This window comes from Physeter macrocephalus, chromosome 11 (genome assembly GCF_002837175.3).
Source record: "Physeter macrocephalus isolate SW-GA chromosome 11, ASM283717v5, whole genome shotgun sequence".
NCBI lineage: Eukaryota > Metazoa > Chordata > Mammalia > Artiodactyla > Physeteridae > Physeter > Physeter macrocephalus.
The window spans coordinates 312,234-325,237 of record NC_041224.1 but is presented as its reverse complement, the minus strand read 5'-3'; the positions used below and the strand labels follow the sequence as shown (position 1 = coordinate 325,237).

The 13,004-nt window shown below is 39.8% G+C and overlaps 1 pseudogene; it reads left to right on the top strand.

Moving 5' to 3' along the window:
• Positions 1–11,220: 11,220 nt before the first annotated feature.
• Positions 11,221–12,454, top strand: LOC102986930 (40S ribosomal protein S18-like; annotated as a pseudogene).
• Positions 12,455–13,004: the final 550 nt, after the last annotated feature.

The following is a 13,004-nucleotide window of genomic DNA, read 5'->3' as shown; positions in this document are numbered from 1 at the left end:
GAATGAAATTAGAACACTCCCTAACACCATACACAAAAATAAACTCAAAATGGATTAGATACCTAAATGTAAGACCAGACATTATAAAACTCTTAGAGGAAAACATAGGAAGAACACTCTTTGACAAAAATCACAGCAAGATCTTTTTTGATCCACCGCCTAGAGTAATGGAAATAAAAACAAAAATAAACAAATGGGGCCTAATTAAACTCAAAAGCTTCTGCACAGCAAAGGGGACCATAAACAAAACGAAAAGACAACACACAGAATGGGAGAAAATATTTGCAAACAATGTGACCGACAAGGGATTAATCTCCAAAATATACAAACAGCTCATGCAGCTCAATAACAAAAAAACAAACAAATCAATCAAAACATGGGCGGTAGATCTAAATAGACATTTCTCCAAAGAAGACATACAGATGGCCAGGAAGCACATGAAAAGATGCTCAACATCACTAATCATTAGAGAAACGCACATCAAAACTACAATGAGCTATCACCTCACACCAGTCAGAATGGCCATCATCAAAAAGTCTACAAACAATAAATGCTAGAGAGGGTGTGGAGAAAAGGGAACCCTCCTACACTGTTGGTGAGAACGTAAATTGATACAGCCACTATAGAGAACAATATGGAGGTTCCTTAAAAAACTAAAAATAGAGCTACCATAGGACTCTGCAATCCCACTCCTGGGCATATACCCTGAGAAAACCATAATTCAAAAAGATACATGCACCCCACTGTTCACTGCAGTAGTATTTACAATAGCCAAGACATGGAAGCAACCTAAATGTCCATACATATATACACACACACACATATTTTATATATATAATGGACTATTAGCCATAAAAAAATGAAATAATGTCATTTGCAGCAACATGGAAACATGGATGGACCTAGAGATTGTCATACTGAGTGAAGTAAATCAGACAGAGAAGGACAAATATTATATGATATCACTTACATATAGAGTCTAAAAAAATGGTACAAATGAACTTATTTACAAAACAGAAATACAGTTACAGATGTAGAAAACAATCTTACAGTTACCAGAGGGGAAGGGTGGGGAGGGATAAGTTGGGAGATTGTGACTGACATGTACACACTACTATATATAAAATAGATAACTAATAAGAACCTACTGTAGAGCACAGGGAACTCTACTCAATACTCTGTAATGACCTATATGGGGAAAGAATCTAAAAAAGAGTGGATATATGTATATGTATAACTGAGTCACTTTGCTGTACAGCGGAAAGTAATACAACATTGTAAATCAAGTACACTCCAATAAAAAATTTTTTAAATATTCATAAATAAATAAATGAGTCCTAAGTCTCAATAGTGAGAAATATACCCACCTTAGTTTCTCTTTAACATAATCCAGAGGATCTGTTATGAAACTAATGTTTTATAGGGTCCTTCCCCCATTTCTAGTTATGACATACAGACCTTTGCATGGTTTCTAAAGTGCCTTCTCCCAGGTCAAGTCACTTAATTGGCAATACAATAGAAAGCTTCCAATGGAACAGAGAAATGAAGCTAAAACATGCCCTTCTGTGTCCCTTTTTTATATGGTTTTCCTTCAAGATGATGACTCCACTATTGTTTCCCTTTACTTTGCTGGAAGATTTCTCTTGCAATGTGTTCACAGCCGTGTCCTGGAAAGTGTGTTATATTTTCCTACCTGCCTTTTCCTACCTTTTACGGGGCAACATAATATAGGGGACCATGTCCATGGACTGAAAATCAGAACTAATTACTAGTCCTAGTTCTATTATTTTTTTAAATGTGTAACTTCAAAGAAGTTTACCACTCTAAATTCCATTTATAAAATGGAAGTGTTACTAATTCTCTGGTTTTCCACATGTTTAGTACTAGAATCCTTATTTGCAAGTAGAATTTTATTCAAAAACCCCAACATATAAAACAGATAAAAGCGGTATCCTTTAATTTGAAGTGGGGAAACAGCAGGTGGAGGTGGAGCCTCATCCATTTGATTTCACCTGAATTACTTCACTCAGGAGACTGAGAAGTCATCTTAAAAAGCCCAAATCTAGATGAGCCTTTCCAGATGTAAATCTATGATTTAATAAGTTACCTCATTCTTCTCCACTCGGATGCAGAACGTTGGCTGAATTTCAATTTGTGTGTAGAATGTCAGAGAAAGGGAAAGTCAAGAAGTGAAAACCTTGCAAAATACAAAAAAAGAAAGACCTTTTTTTCCGAACAGACAGCAGAAAATAGACTTCAAATCTCCATAGGAAGTTTTGTTAAATAGCCTTGATTTCCACCGTGACGTCTGCCGGTTTCACTTTCCAGGTTTGGCTTCCTGAGGCTAGCGTTATGGACTGTTGGATCTCCCTCAATGCTGATGACAAGGACGACCTCAATCCCCAAGCCCTCCTCAATGGAGGAGGCACCCAGACCCACAAACATAGCCTCACCTCGACCTGCCACTCCATCATGCAGCACCAGGAACTGTCACCCAAGAATCCAGTGACCCAGCCAACTCTGCAGTGCCCCTACGTCTCCGTAGGTCCTCTTGATGGCCAAATAAAGGGCCAGGAGCAGTATAAGAAAGATCTGGTGCAAAGAATATAATTTAAAAAATAATAATTCACAGGGAACTCTACCTAACGCACTGTGGTAACCTAAATGGGAGGGAAGTCCAAAAGGGAGGGGATACCCGTATTTGTATGGCTGATTCATTTTGTTGTGCAGTGGAGGCTAACACACCATTGTAAAGCAACCATACTCCAATAAAAATTAACAATCAAAGAAAAATTATGAACTGACTCCAAAAAATAATAATTATAATTACTCTCATTCTGTGAGTATTAACTATATGCCAGGTATTATGCTAAGAGCTATTACTATGCATATAGAGGCAACAATCCTGCAAGGCAGGTTTTACTATTCCCTCCTCACAGGGGAAGAAACTGAGACTCAGTTTTTCAAGACATAAAGACAATACATGGCACACCAGCCATGAGCCCAAGTACCTGCAGAGTCTCCTTTCCCGGCTTCCAATGGAGTTATACTTACCTAGGACCCAGAGATCCTGACAGACCCTTGCAGCCCTGGATGACTGGTCTTCTGATCGCTTCCTTTGGTGCAGCTGACAAATTGGTCACAGGGAGACCATCAACCAAATACAGGCCATTTAAAATACCGCTAGATGTTTAGAAAATATTTTAAATCACTGACTATTGTGGAAAGTAATTTACATTATGGAAGCAATCATTTAATCACTGCAATTAGCCAAATTATTACCTATTTAGCTAATTATCTTTTAATTATGTAATTAAAAAATTAAACATTACATTATTCTGGCCAATGCCAAATTCTTTTTCCATAATTTCCCCATGAAAAGTGTAATTTACTATACAGTACAACATAATTTTCTACAGAAATTAAGTTTCATTTTATTCCTAATTACAGGATAAATCTTCCCACAACTACCATGACCTGTACATAACCAATGAGAGAACTTGGCCTTTTAGGAAAATGTAGTTGTAGAGGCTAGAACAAAGGCAGTCAGTTAGGTTTTTTTCAGAAATGTTAAGTGCTGACTTTCCATACAAAAAGATGACGCCATCAACACAGCAGCGGTTCTCAACTAGCTGCATATTAGAATTCCTGTGGAGCTTAAAAAAAAGAAAAACCTCACGTGGAGTGGTCACCCCCTAGGGATTCTGATTTAATTGGTTTGAGGTGGGAACTATCATGCTTTTACAATCTCTCCAGGTGACTATATTTCCTGTGCTGTACAATATATCCTTGTAACTTATTTATTTTATACCTAATAGTTTGTACCTCTTCATCCTCTACCTCTGTCTTGCCCCTCCCCCTTTCCCTCTTCCCTCTGGTAAACACTAGTTTGTTCTCTATACCCGTGAGTCTGTTTCTTTTTTGTTATAGTCACCAGTTTGTTGAATTTTTTAGGTTCCACATATAAGTGTTCTCACACTCTAAAAGGAGTATAATTTTTTAAAATTGTGAATCACTATGTTGTACACCTGAAACATATAGTATTGTACATCAATTATACCTGAATAAAAAATAATTTTTTTTTTAAGTAGGAGAGGGTGGGGTAGGAGGAGTCTTCAAATTTGTCAATTAAAGGGAATGCCCCGGTGGTCCAATGGTTAGGACTCCACGCCTTCACTACCGAGGGCCTGGGTTCAATCCCTGGTTGGGAAACTAAGATCCCACAAGCCTGCATGGCATGGCCAAAAAAAAATAATAATAATAATGAAATAAAATAAAATAGAGGTGACACAAAGATCATGCCTCATAAAAAAAATTTCATCAATTTAAGGTATCTCTCTCTTAAAAAAGTCTCATCAGATGATCCTGATGTGCAACCAGAGTTAAGAACCACTGAGAAGGTAATTTTAGTCTGTTCTGCCTTTAGTCGTGTTTTGTTTGTTTTGGTAGGAGTTACTGGTGGACAGAGTCAAAAACCATCATGCTGGGCCTGTGGCAGCAGTAAGCAGGGTTACAAAGATTGGTGCGAAAGATCCAGACAACCAACCTGACTGTAGGTTCATAACCTAGGGAGTTAGGAGTTTGCAGTTATAGGAAGATGAGACAGACTGTAGACCAAGGTTCTAGATTGTCATGCTCAGTTGCCAAATACTCCAGTATCATTGTCAAGCACTTGCAAAAAGTCAGGAATTTGAGTAGATAATTTATCTGCTATGGGGTTGTGCACCTTGGATCCAAAAGCAAAAGTTACCTGAGTTGACAAGCTTCTTATAATATTCTGGGCCAAAATATACCTAGGAGTAGATGCAATAACCATAGTTAAGAACACCGTGATTCCACTCAGTTCATTTCAGTTTTCAAATACATACTTGACACCAGGCCCAGGGTAAGATGCTTCGATGATGCCAAACTTGAATGACAGGTGGTTTCTGCCCCAGAATTTATTCTCTGACATTGCCATGAGGAAGGATGGAGCAGCCTTGGCTGTACTGGCTCCTGAGGGAGAGAGCAAGCATGGTTGGGAGGCTGTCTTTAGCCCCTGAAGATGTTTCCGTGAGGGAAGCTCAATGACCACGGTTTTCCACATGCTGATCAGTGAACAAACCCCAGCAGCCCCCAAAGCATGTGTGTATAAAACCTGGGCACAGAGATCAAAGGAGGCATACATGAGTTTGTTCTTTTTTTAAAACAATTTTACTGAGGCGTGATTTGGTTGACTCACATACCTGAAGTGTACAATTCGATAAGTTTGATACTCTTGTGAAACCATCACCACATTCAAGATAATGAACATATCCATCATCCCCGCCAATTTTTTCCTGTGCCTTTGTAACCCCTCTCCCTACCCCTCTCCATTCTGAAACAATCACTTATCTGCTTTTTATCACTATGGATTAGTTTGTACTTTTTAGAATTTCACGTAAATGGAATTATACAGTATGTATACTTTTTTGTCTGGGTTTTTCAATCAGCATAATTATTTTGAGATTTACCAATGTTGATGGGTGGATCAGTAGTTCCTTTTTATTGCTGAATAGTAGTTCATTGTATACATAGACCATGATTTGTTTATCCATTCGTCTACTGATGGATACTTTGGATATTATAAATAAATCTACTATGAACCTTCATGTACACATCTTTGTACAGACAGATGCTTTCTTTTATCTTGGATAAGTAAGAGAAAAGCGACTAGATCACTGGGAGGTATAAGTTTAACTTTTTAAGAAACTGCCAAACTGTTTTCCAAAGTGGTTATACATTTTGCACTCCCATCTGTAGTCTATGAGAGTTCCAGTTTCTCTACACTGGATATGATCAGTCTTTTTAGGTTTAGCCATCTTAATAGGTATGTAGTGGTATTTCACTGTGGTTTTAATGTGCATTTCCCTAATGACTAATGATGTTGAGTATTTTTTCAAGCCCTTAGTAGCCATCACCTATCTTCTTCGATGGAATGTCTATTCAAATCTTTCAGCCATTTTTTATTACGTTGTTGTTTTCTTATTATTGAGTTTTGAGAGTTCTACATATATAATCTGGACACAAGTCCTTTATCAGGAATATGATTTACAAAGATTTTCTCCCAGCTTGTGGATTATCTTTTCATTTTCTTTATGGTGTATTTTGAAGAGCAAGAGTTTTTTACTTTGCTGAAGCCTAATTTAACAATTTTTTCTTTCATTGGATCATGATTTTGGTGTCCCGTCAGTTTTGATTACTGTAGCTTTAGAATAAGTATTGTAATCAGGTAGTATTAATCCTCTACCTTTGTTTTTTTTTTTTTTTAAAAACCACTGTTTTGGCAATTCTAGATCCTTAACATTGATTGAGACCTGATTTACAAAGATTTTCTCCCAGCTTGTGGATTATCTTTTCATTTTCTTCATGGTGTATTTTGAAGAGCAAGAGTTTTTTACTTTGCTGAAGCCTAATTTAACAATTTTTTATTTCATTGGATCATGATTTTGGTGTCCCATCAGTTTTGATTACTGTAGCTTTAGAATAAGTCTTGTAATCAGGTAGTATTAATCCTCTACCTTTGTTTTTTTTTTTTAAAAAACCACTGTTTTGGCAATTCTAGATCCTTAACATTGATTGAGACCTTTCTTCTTTTTAACATAAATGTTTAGTTCTATAAATTTTCCCCTTACATATTGCTTTAAAGGCATCCCACAGATTTTGACGTGTTGTGTTTTCATTTTCAGTCAGTTCAAAATAGTTTCTCCTGTCCCTTTTGATTTCTTCAACCGATGGATGATTGATGCCAGGCAAATATCTACAGATATTTCACACATCTTCCTGTTGATTTTTAATTTAATTCCATTGTGGTCAGACAGCATACTTTATGTCAGGGGTCCCCAACGGCCGGTACCGGTCCGAGGCCTGTTAGGAACCGGGCCACACAGCAGGAGGTGAGCTGCGGGCGAGTGAGTGAAGCTTCACCTGCCTCTCCCCATCACTCGCATAACCGCCTGAGCCATCTGCCCTCCCCCCACTCCCCAGTCCATGGAAAAACTGTCTTCCACGAAACTGGTCCCCGCTGCTTTATGTGACCTGAATACTTTTAAATTTGAGACATTTTTATTACCCAGAATATGGTCTACCATGGTAAATGTTCTGTGTGCAACTTAAAAACAATATATATTCTGCTTTTGTTGGATGCAGTGATCTAAAAATTTCCCTGCATAAGTTTTAATTGTCCATTTATTATTGGGTTTTGAGACCAGTTATAAAAACTACTAAAGATTTTTGTGTCATCTCTTTTAGAAAAATAATTTCGTTCTAACAGTTTTCTTTGAATCAAATGCTTGTTTTGTGGATTACTCACGCTGGCAAAGTACAAAGCATTATTCTTGGTTTCTAAGTAATATGCTAAACAATGGGTTAACATCAGAGAGTTAGATACTAGTCCATACAGAGGAAGGGAGTTCTGAATTACCTAGTCGCTCTAATCTGGAAAAATATTAGTAATTCTATGTTCTTTCAAACATAGATTTAGTAATTATTTATTGATGTGACTTTCAGGTAACTCATGTCAGTATATTAAAAAAATCAAACCTATGATAACACCTAGAATTAGGAGAAACCTGAATGTGGTATAATAGATAAGATTGCCTCACTATATTATAATGTATTTACACAATTATATATTACACGGTCATTAACTTTGTTCCAAACACTCTTCTAAGAACTTCGCATGGAATATGTCACTTAATCGTCACAATCCTACCTGGTGACATAGAACTATTATTTTCTACATTTTACAGATGAAAGATGGAAGCACAAAAAGGCTACATGGTGGAGTCAAGACTTGAACAGTCTAACTACAGAACAAGGCACATCCTTATCCACCATTCTGTGCTTCTGTGCACCCCACATATTTAATTATGCAGGAAAAGTTGGAGATATCTTAAGTGAAAAAAGTTATTAAACAGTTTATTTAATATTATTCCATGTTAAAAATTTTTTTAAAAATCATTTACAAGAGTGAAAGAGCACACTACAAATTTCATAGCATGTTATCGCCAGATGATACAATTGTGGGTGATTTTCATTTTCTTCTTTGTGATTTCTTTTTTTGGATGTATTTTACAATCAGAAAAAAACCTTATGGACTTATTTTAAAGAAAAAGTCCTATATCTCACCAGCATGGGTTCATCAATTTTGAAATGAGTTTACTAGCAGATGCCAAACTCATCCCGAGCCTTATTCTTCATATAATTAAAAAAGATTACAAACATCTGAATATAGTCAAATGCTCTAACTTCATCTCAAAACACAAATTCATAACCACGAAAGGCAAGACTTATGCACATTATTCTTGGCTCTCAGGTGTGGTGATTGTCAAAGCTGGAACCAGAACCAAGGCTGAGAAAGCACATTAAAAGATGCATCTCAGGGCTTCCCTGGTGGCGCAGTGGTTGAGAGTCCGCCTGCCGATGCAGGGGAGGCGGGTTCGTGCCCCGGTCCGGGAAGATCCCACGTGCCGCGGAGCGGCTGGGCCCGTGAGCCATGGCCGCTGAGCCTGCGCGTCCGGAGCCTGTGCCCCGCAACGGGAGAGGCAACAACAGTGAGAGGCTCATGTACCACAAAAAAAAAAAAAAAGAAAAAAAGAAAAGAAAGTGGTTTTCAGTAACTGCCCCTTGGTTCCAGACACCAAGGCCCCTGATCCAATGGCATCAGGTTCCCCACCCCACTCCAAGCCCGGCTGTCATTTCCACCCCCACGCCCATCCCAAGCCTGACAGAGGTGTCAGAAACTGAGCGCAACACATCTCCACGACTGAGAACTCACAGACTCTAAAAGCATCTCTTTCTCTTTAGACAGTTCTGCTTATTAGAAAATTAGTTGGGAGATGGAGTTCAGATCTGTCTCCCAGTAGTTTCTACCCAGTAGTCCTAGTTTTTCATCTTGGACCCAAGCAAGTCCAATCTTCCTTCACGTGGCATTGCACCAAGAATGTGAAGAAGCCTCCTGAGTTTTCTATCTAATACCTCAGATATTTAAAAGTACTCCTTACGTGACGTGATTTTAAGATTTTCCAACTTCTTTCTCCCTTTCCTAGAACCTGATCCCTTAGCCTATAGGAGGGGCAGCCAACTCAAGCATCTGTGGGAGCTTGTCTGATAAATGTAAGTGAAGTGAGGGCTGGTACAGGCCTGCTCTGAAGCAGGCAGCAGTCACTCAGCTCCAAATGACTATGGCGGGGGGAAGGTGGGCTCAGATTTGCCAGATTTTACCAGTTTTTAAGGGAACCTGAAAGTCAAGATCATATGAAATTTCTTGATTTTTAAAATACTGACAGTATTTCACTTTTTAGCTACCCATCCCCTCCACCCCCACCTCCTGCCCGTCCCTCTGGCCCCTGCCATGCTCCCTGTCTCCCAGAACCAAAGGTGCAGCCTGTGGCTACATCACATTAAATGTGAGGATTTTAATCTATAGCGTTTTTAAAGAGAGGCAGCCAGAACAAACTCAGGACATTAGGTGTGGTCTGAGCTGGACAGAGTAGAGTTAGTCTAGACACATGGTTCTCAACCCAGGTGGAGTTGGGTGGTACATTAGAACTCCAACCCCAAAGGCTTATCAGAACTTTGGGAAGAAGAGGGTCTGTCATATGTATTTTGAAAAACACCACCCCCAGGTGACTCTAATGTCTCCTGCTCCCAGGTAAAAACCATTATTCTATTTTCTGTTCTCAAGTCTATTCACTTGTTCTCAAATTTGGCTAGCCTTTGGAATCCCCTGGGGAGCTTTAAAAAAAATACTGATGCCTACACCCCACCCCCTCCCAGAGATTCTGATTTAATTGGTACGTAGTGTAGCTTGAGCTCAAGGCGTTGTAAAGATTCCCCAGCTGACTCTCATGGGTACTAAAGTTTGAGAACCACTGTTTTAGACGCTATGCTTCAATTCCATTGGTCAGACCCATCTTACCTCTTCTTGGCAGCTACTTCATGCTCTTGATTCATATTGCGTTAATTATCAACTAGTTCCTATAAGTTTTTTCTTTCTACAATCAATTGCTAAGTCACATTTTCCCATCCTGTACTTTGCTACTGAACCTTTAATCCTTCTTAAATTTTACTTTATTAGATAGGGCCTGTGGCTCTAGTCAGTCAAGATTTTCTCACATCCTAATTCTTTTATCGAATATATTGTTTATTCCTCTCGGCTTACCATAGTCTAGACATTTAAGGAGGTGTCTTCTAAGACGTTGATTGAAATGCTGACTACAATAAAGAGTCTCGCTTCTCTGTACTAGGGTCCTCTATCTAGGCTGACATTGGACATGAATCAGTGCATTGAGACGTAGTTTCAATTTGCCTGATTTTACTTTTATACAGAGCATATGTATCCATCTCTCATAGGTTATTTATGGAAAATGAGCCCCCTTCCTGACTTTCAACAGTTCCTCCTTGGTCTCTTGTATAGGTTACTCCTTCTCTGCTCATCACTCAAAAACGTTAGATTTCTTGATGATTCCACCTGGATCCATGCTTTTCTAATCTACATGCTCTTCTACTATATTTTAAGCCACTACGTGGACACTGATGGCTGACTGGCCCCATCTTCCCTCTAAGTTTCAGGATCACACATATAACTGCTTGCTGGAAACCTCCAAATAGATAACTTTCAAGTTCATCACATCAACGTGCTCAGAACCAAATTCATCATCTCTCACATGCCCAAACCTGATTCTCCATCTGATTCCCCATGTCAGCTACCATCAGTTATCTAGGCACCACGCTGGAAACCTATGAGTTAGTCTTCATTTATCATACTCTTCCTTTACCAAATCAAATGCCACTACATTATGCCTGTCTTACATCCTACATTTCTCAAATCTGTTCCTCCTTTCAACCCACACCATCACTACCCTAGTCCAGTCACTAACGTCTTCTTGATTTGCTTCTATCAATAACACCTAAGCCAGCCTCCGGGATTCCTGCTTTGACTCACATCATTGCCAAAGGGGCTCATCTAATTTGCAAATCCGACAGTTTTCCTCCAGCAATGAAAACGCTTCAGCCGTGTTTTGTTTGCTGCTATGATACAGTTGAAGTTCGTCAACTTGGCAGAACATTTCTTCTCTGAACCTGGCCTCGTCCTGCATCTCCTGCCATTTGCCACTTTGCACTTTCTAACAATATCACACCGAGTTTTATTCTCCCACTAAACATGCTACCCCATGCCCTGCACCACTGCTGAAGCAGATGCCTCTGTTCGGAATACCCCGCTTCATCAAGGGCCCAATTCCAGCTCATTCTTCCAGGCTCGACTTCCACCTTATCGTCTTCAGGTGGGTAAACTCCCCCTCAGAGCTCTCTCACCATTCTGGACGTATTCCTCTCATAGCAGGTACTACTCTATTTGGAATTGTCCCTTTCTGTACGTGTCTCCTCTACCAGACAATTATTCATCTTCACATTCCTAGTGATTGGTTGGCATACAGTAAATACTTTAGAAATGGTGGTCGAATTTTTAGCGAAGACCATGGGCTCAGTGTGAATAACATTTCCCTGACCTACGTATCTATTAAACCTGACATATACATACATAAAATATATGTACCTATATAATATATATAAGTATCTATATACATAGGTGTATGTGCGTGGGGGGGTGGGTGTATTGTTTCATTGGACGTAACTGTTCTTAGCAAACTCACGTCCTAGTTCCCAATGCTTCTTTCTTAGAACAGGGGTCAGCATGGTAAATACGGTAAATTTTACACTTAGTAAAAGTAGGCTTTTGCAGGCCATGTGGTCTCTGTTGCAGCTTCTCCAAAATGCTGCCGTATCACAAAAGCAGTCATAAACAAATGGGCATGGCTTCATTGCAATAAAACTTTATTTACAAAAATAAGCAACAGGCCAGATTTGACCCAAGGATCATAGTTTGTCTGCTCCTGACCTAGAGGCTTCCAAACAAACTCTTTAAAAATACAACATCTGTCTTCCACGGGAGGCCTACATACCACCACCATATCTCTAGTGATCCCTGAGAAGTTCCAGCTCGTTTTGTGAGTTCTCAACACCAACATTGCTGGGCTGCAGAAAACAGCCTTTGCCGTCACTGCCAGGAAGGGGGTGGGGCAACAGTATACTCACTTGGTGCTGAGGAAAATAAACATTGACTCCCAAAGAGAGGTCCCTGAGGATGAAGTGGAACTTGTGATCACCATCATGCAAAATCCAAGCCAACGCAAGATCACAGACTGGTTTTGGAACAGACAGAAGGACGTGACGGATGGAAATCACATCCAGGTTCTGGCCAGTGATCTGGATGACAAGCTCATAAAGAGTAGGAAAACCCAAGAAGGATTCAGGGGCTACTTCTGGCACCTTTATTCCAAGGCCGGCACCCCAAAACCACGGGGGCAGTGGCCACACCGTGGGTGTGACCAAGAAGAAAGAGGTCTACAGGCCTGTTTATACACCTAAATAGTTTATACACCTGAAACAAATCTAACCTCAAGCCACTGGTCTTTATTACGTAAAATTTCCCTTCTTACACTTTGTGAAACTAGGGGCAGTACTTACCCATCTCTGGCGAACTGGCACTTCTACCGTTCTGTATAATTCTACTTCTTTATAAACTGGATCCGCCATATGATTTGCACCTTTTTCATAGCACATCGGGATGCCATTTATTAGAGCTGGGAGACTGTTTACAGTAACTGGGTCCTCCCACCTTGGGCTTCTCTTTCTCTTGCTGGCGTGCCTCCCCTCCCCTCCCCTCCCCTCCCCTCCCCTCCCCTCCTAACTCTCCTCCGGAAGAAGACAGAAGTATAATTGAGCTTCAATCGCATACTTTTTCCTAAGTAGATCACAGCCAACTTGACTCTACCCAATGGGCCTGTTGCTTCTTTGCTCCTCTTTTTAAGGCACACTTTTTTTTTTTTTTTTTTTTTTTTTGCGGTACGCGGGCCTCCCTCTGCTGCGGCCTCTCCCGTTGCGGAGCACAGGCTCCGGACGCGCAGGCGCAGCGGCCACGG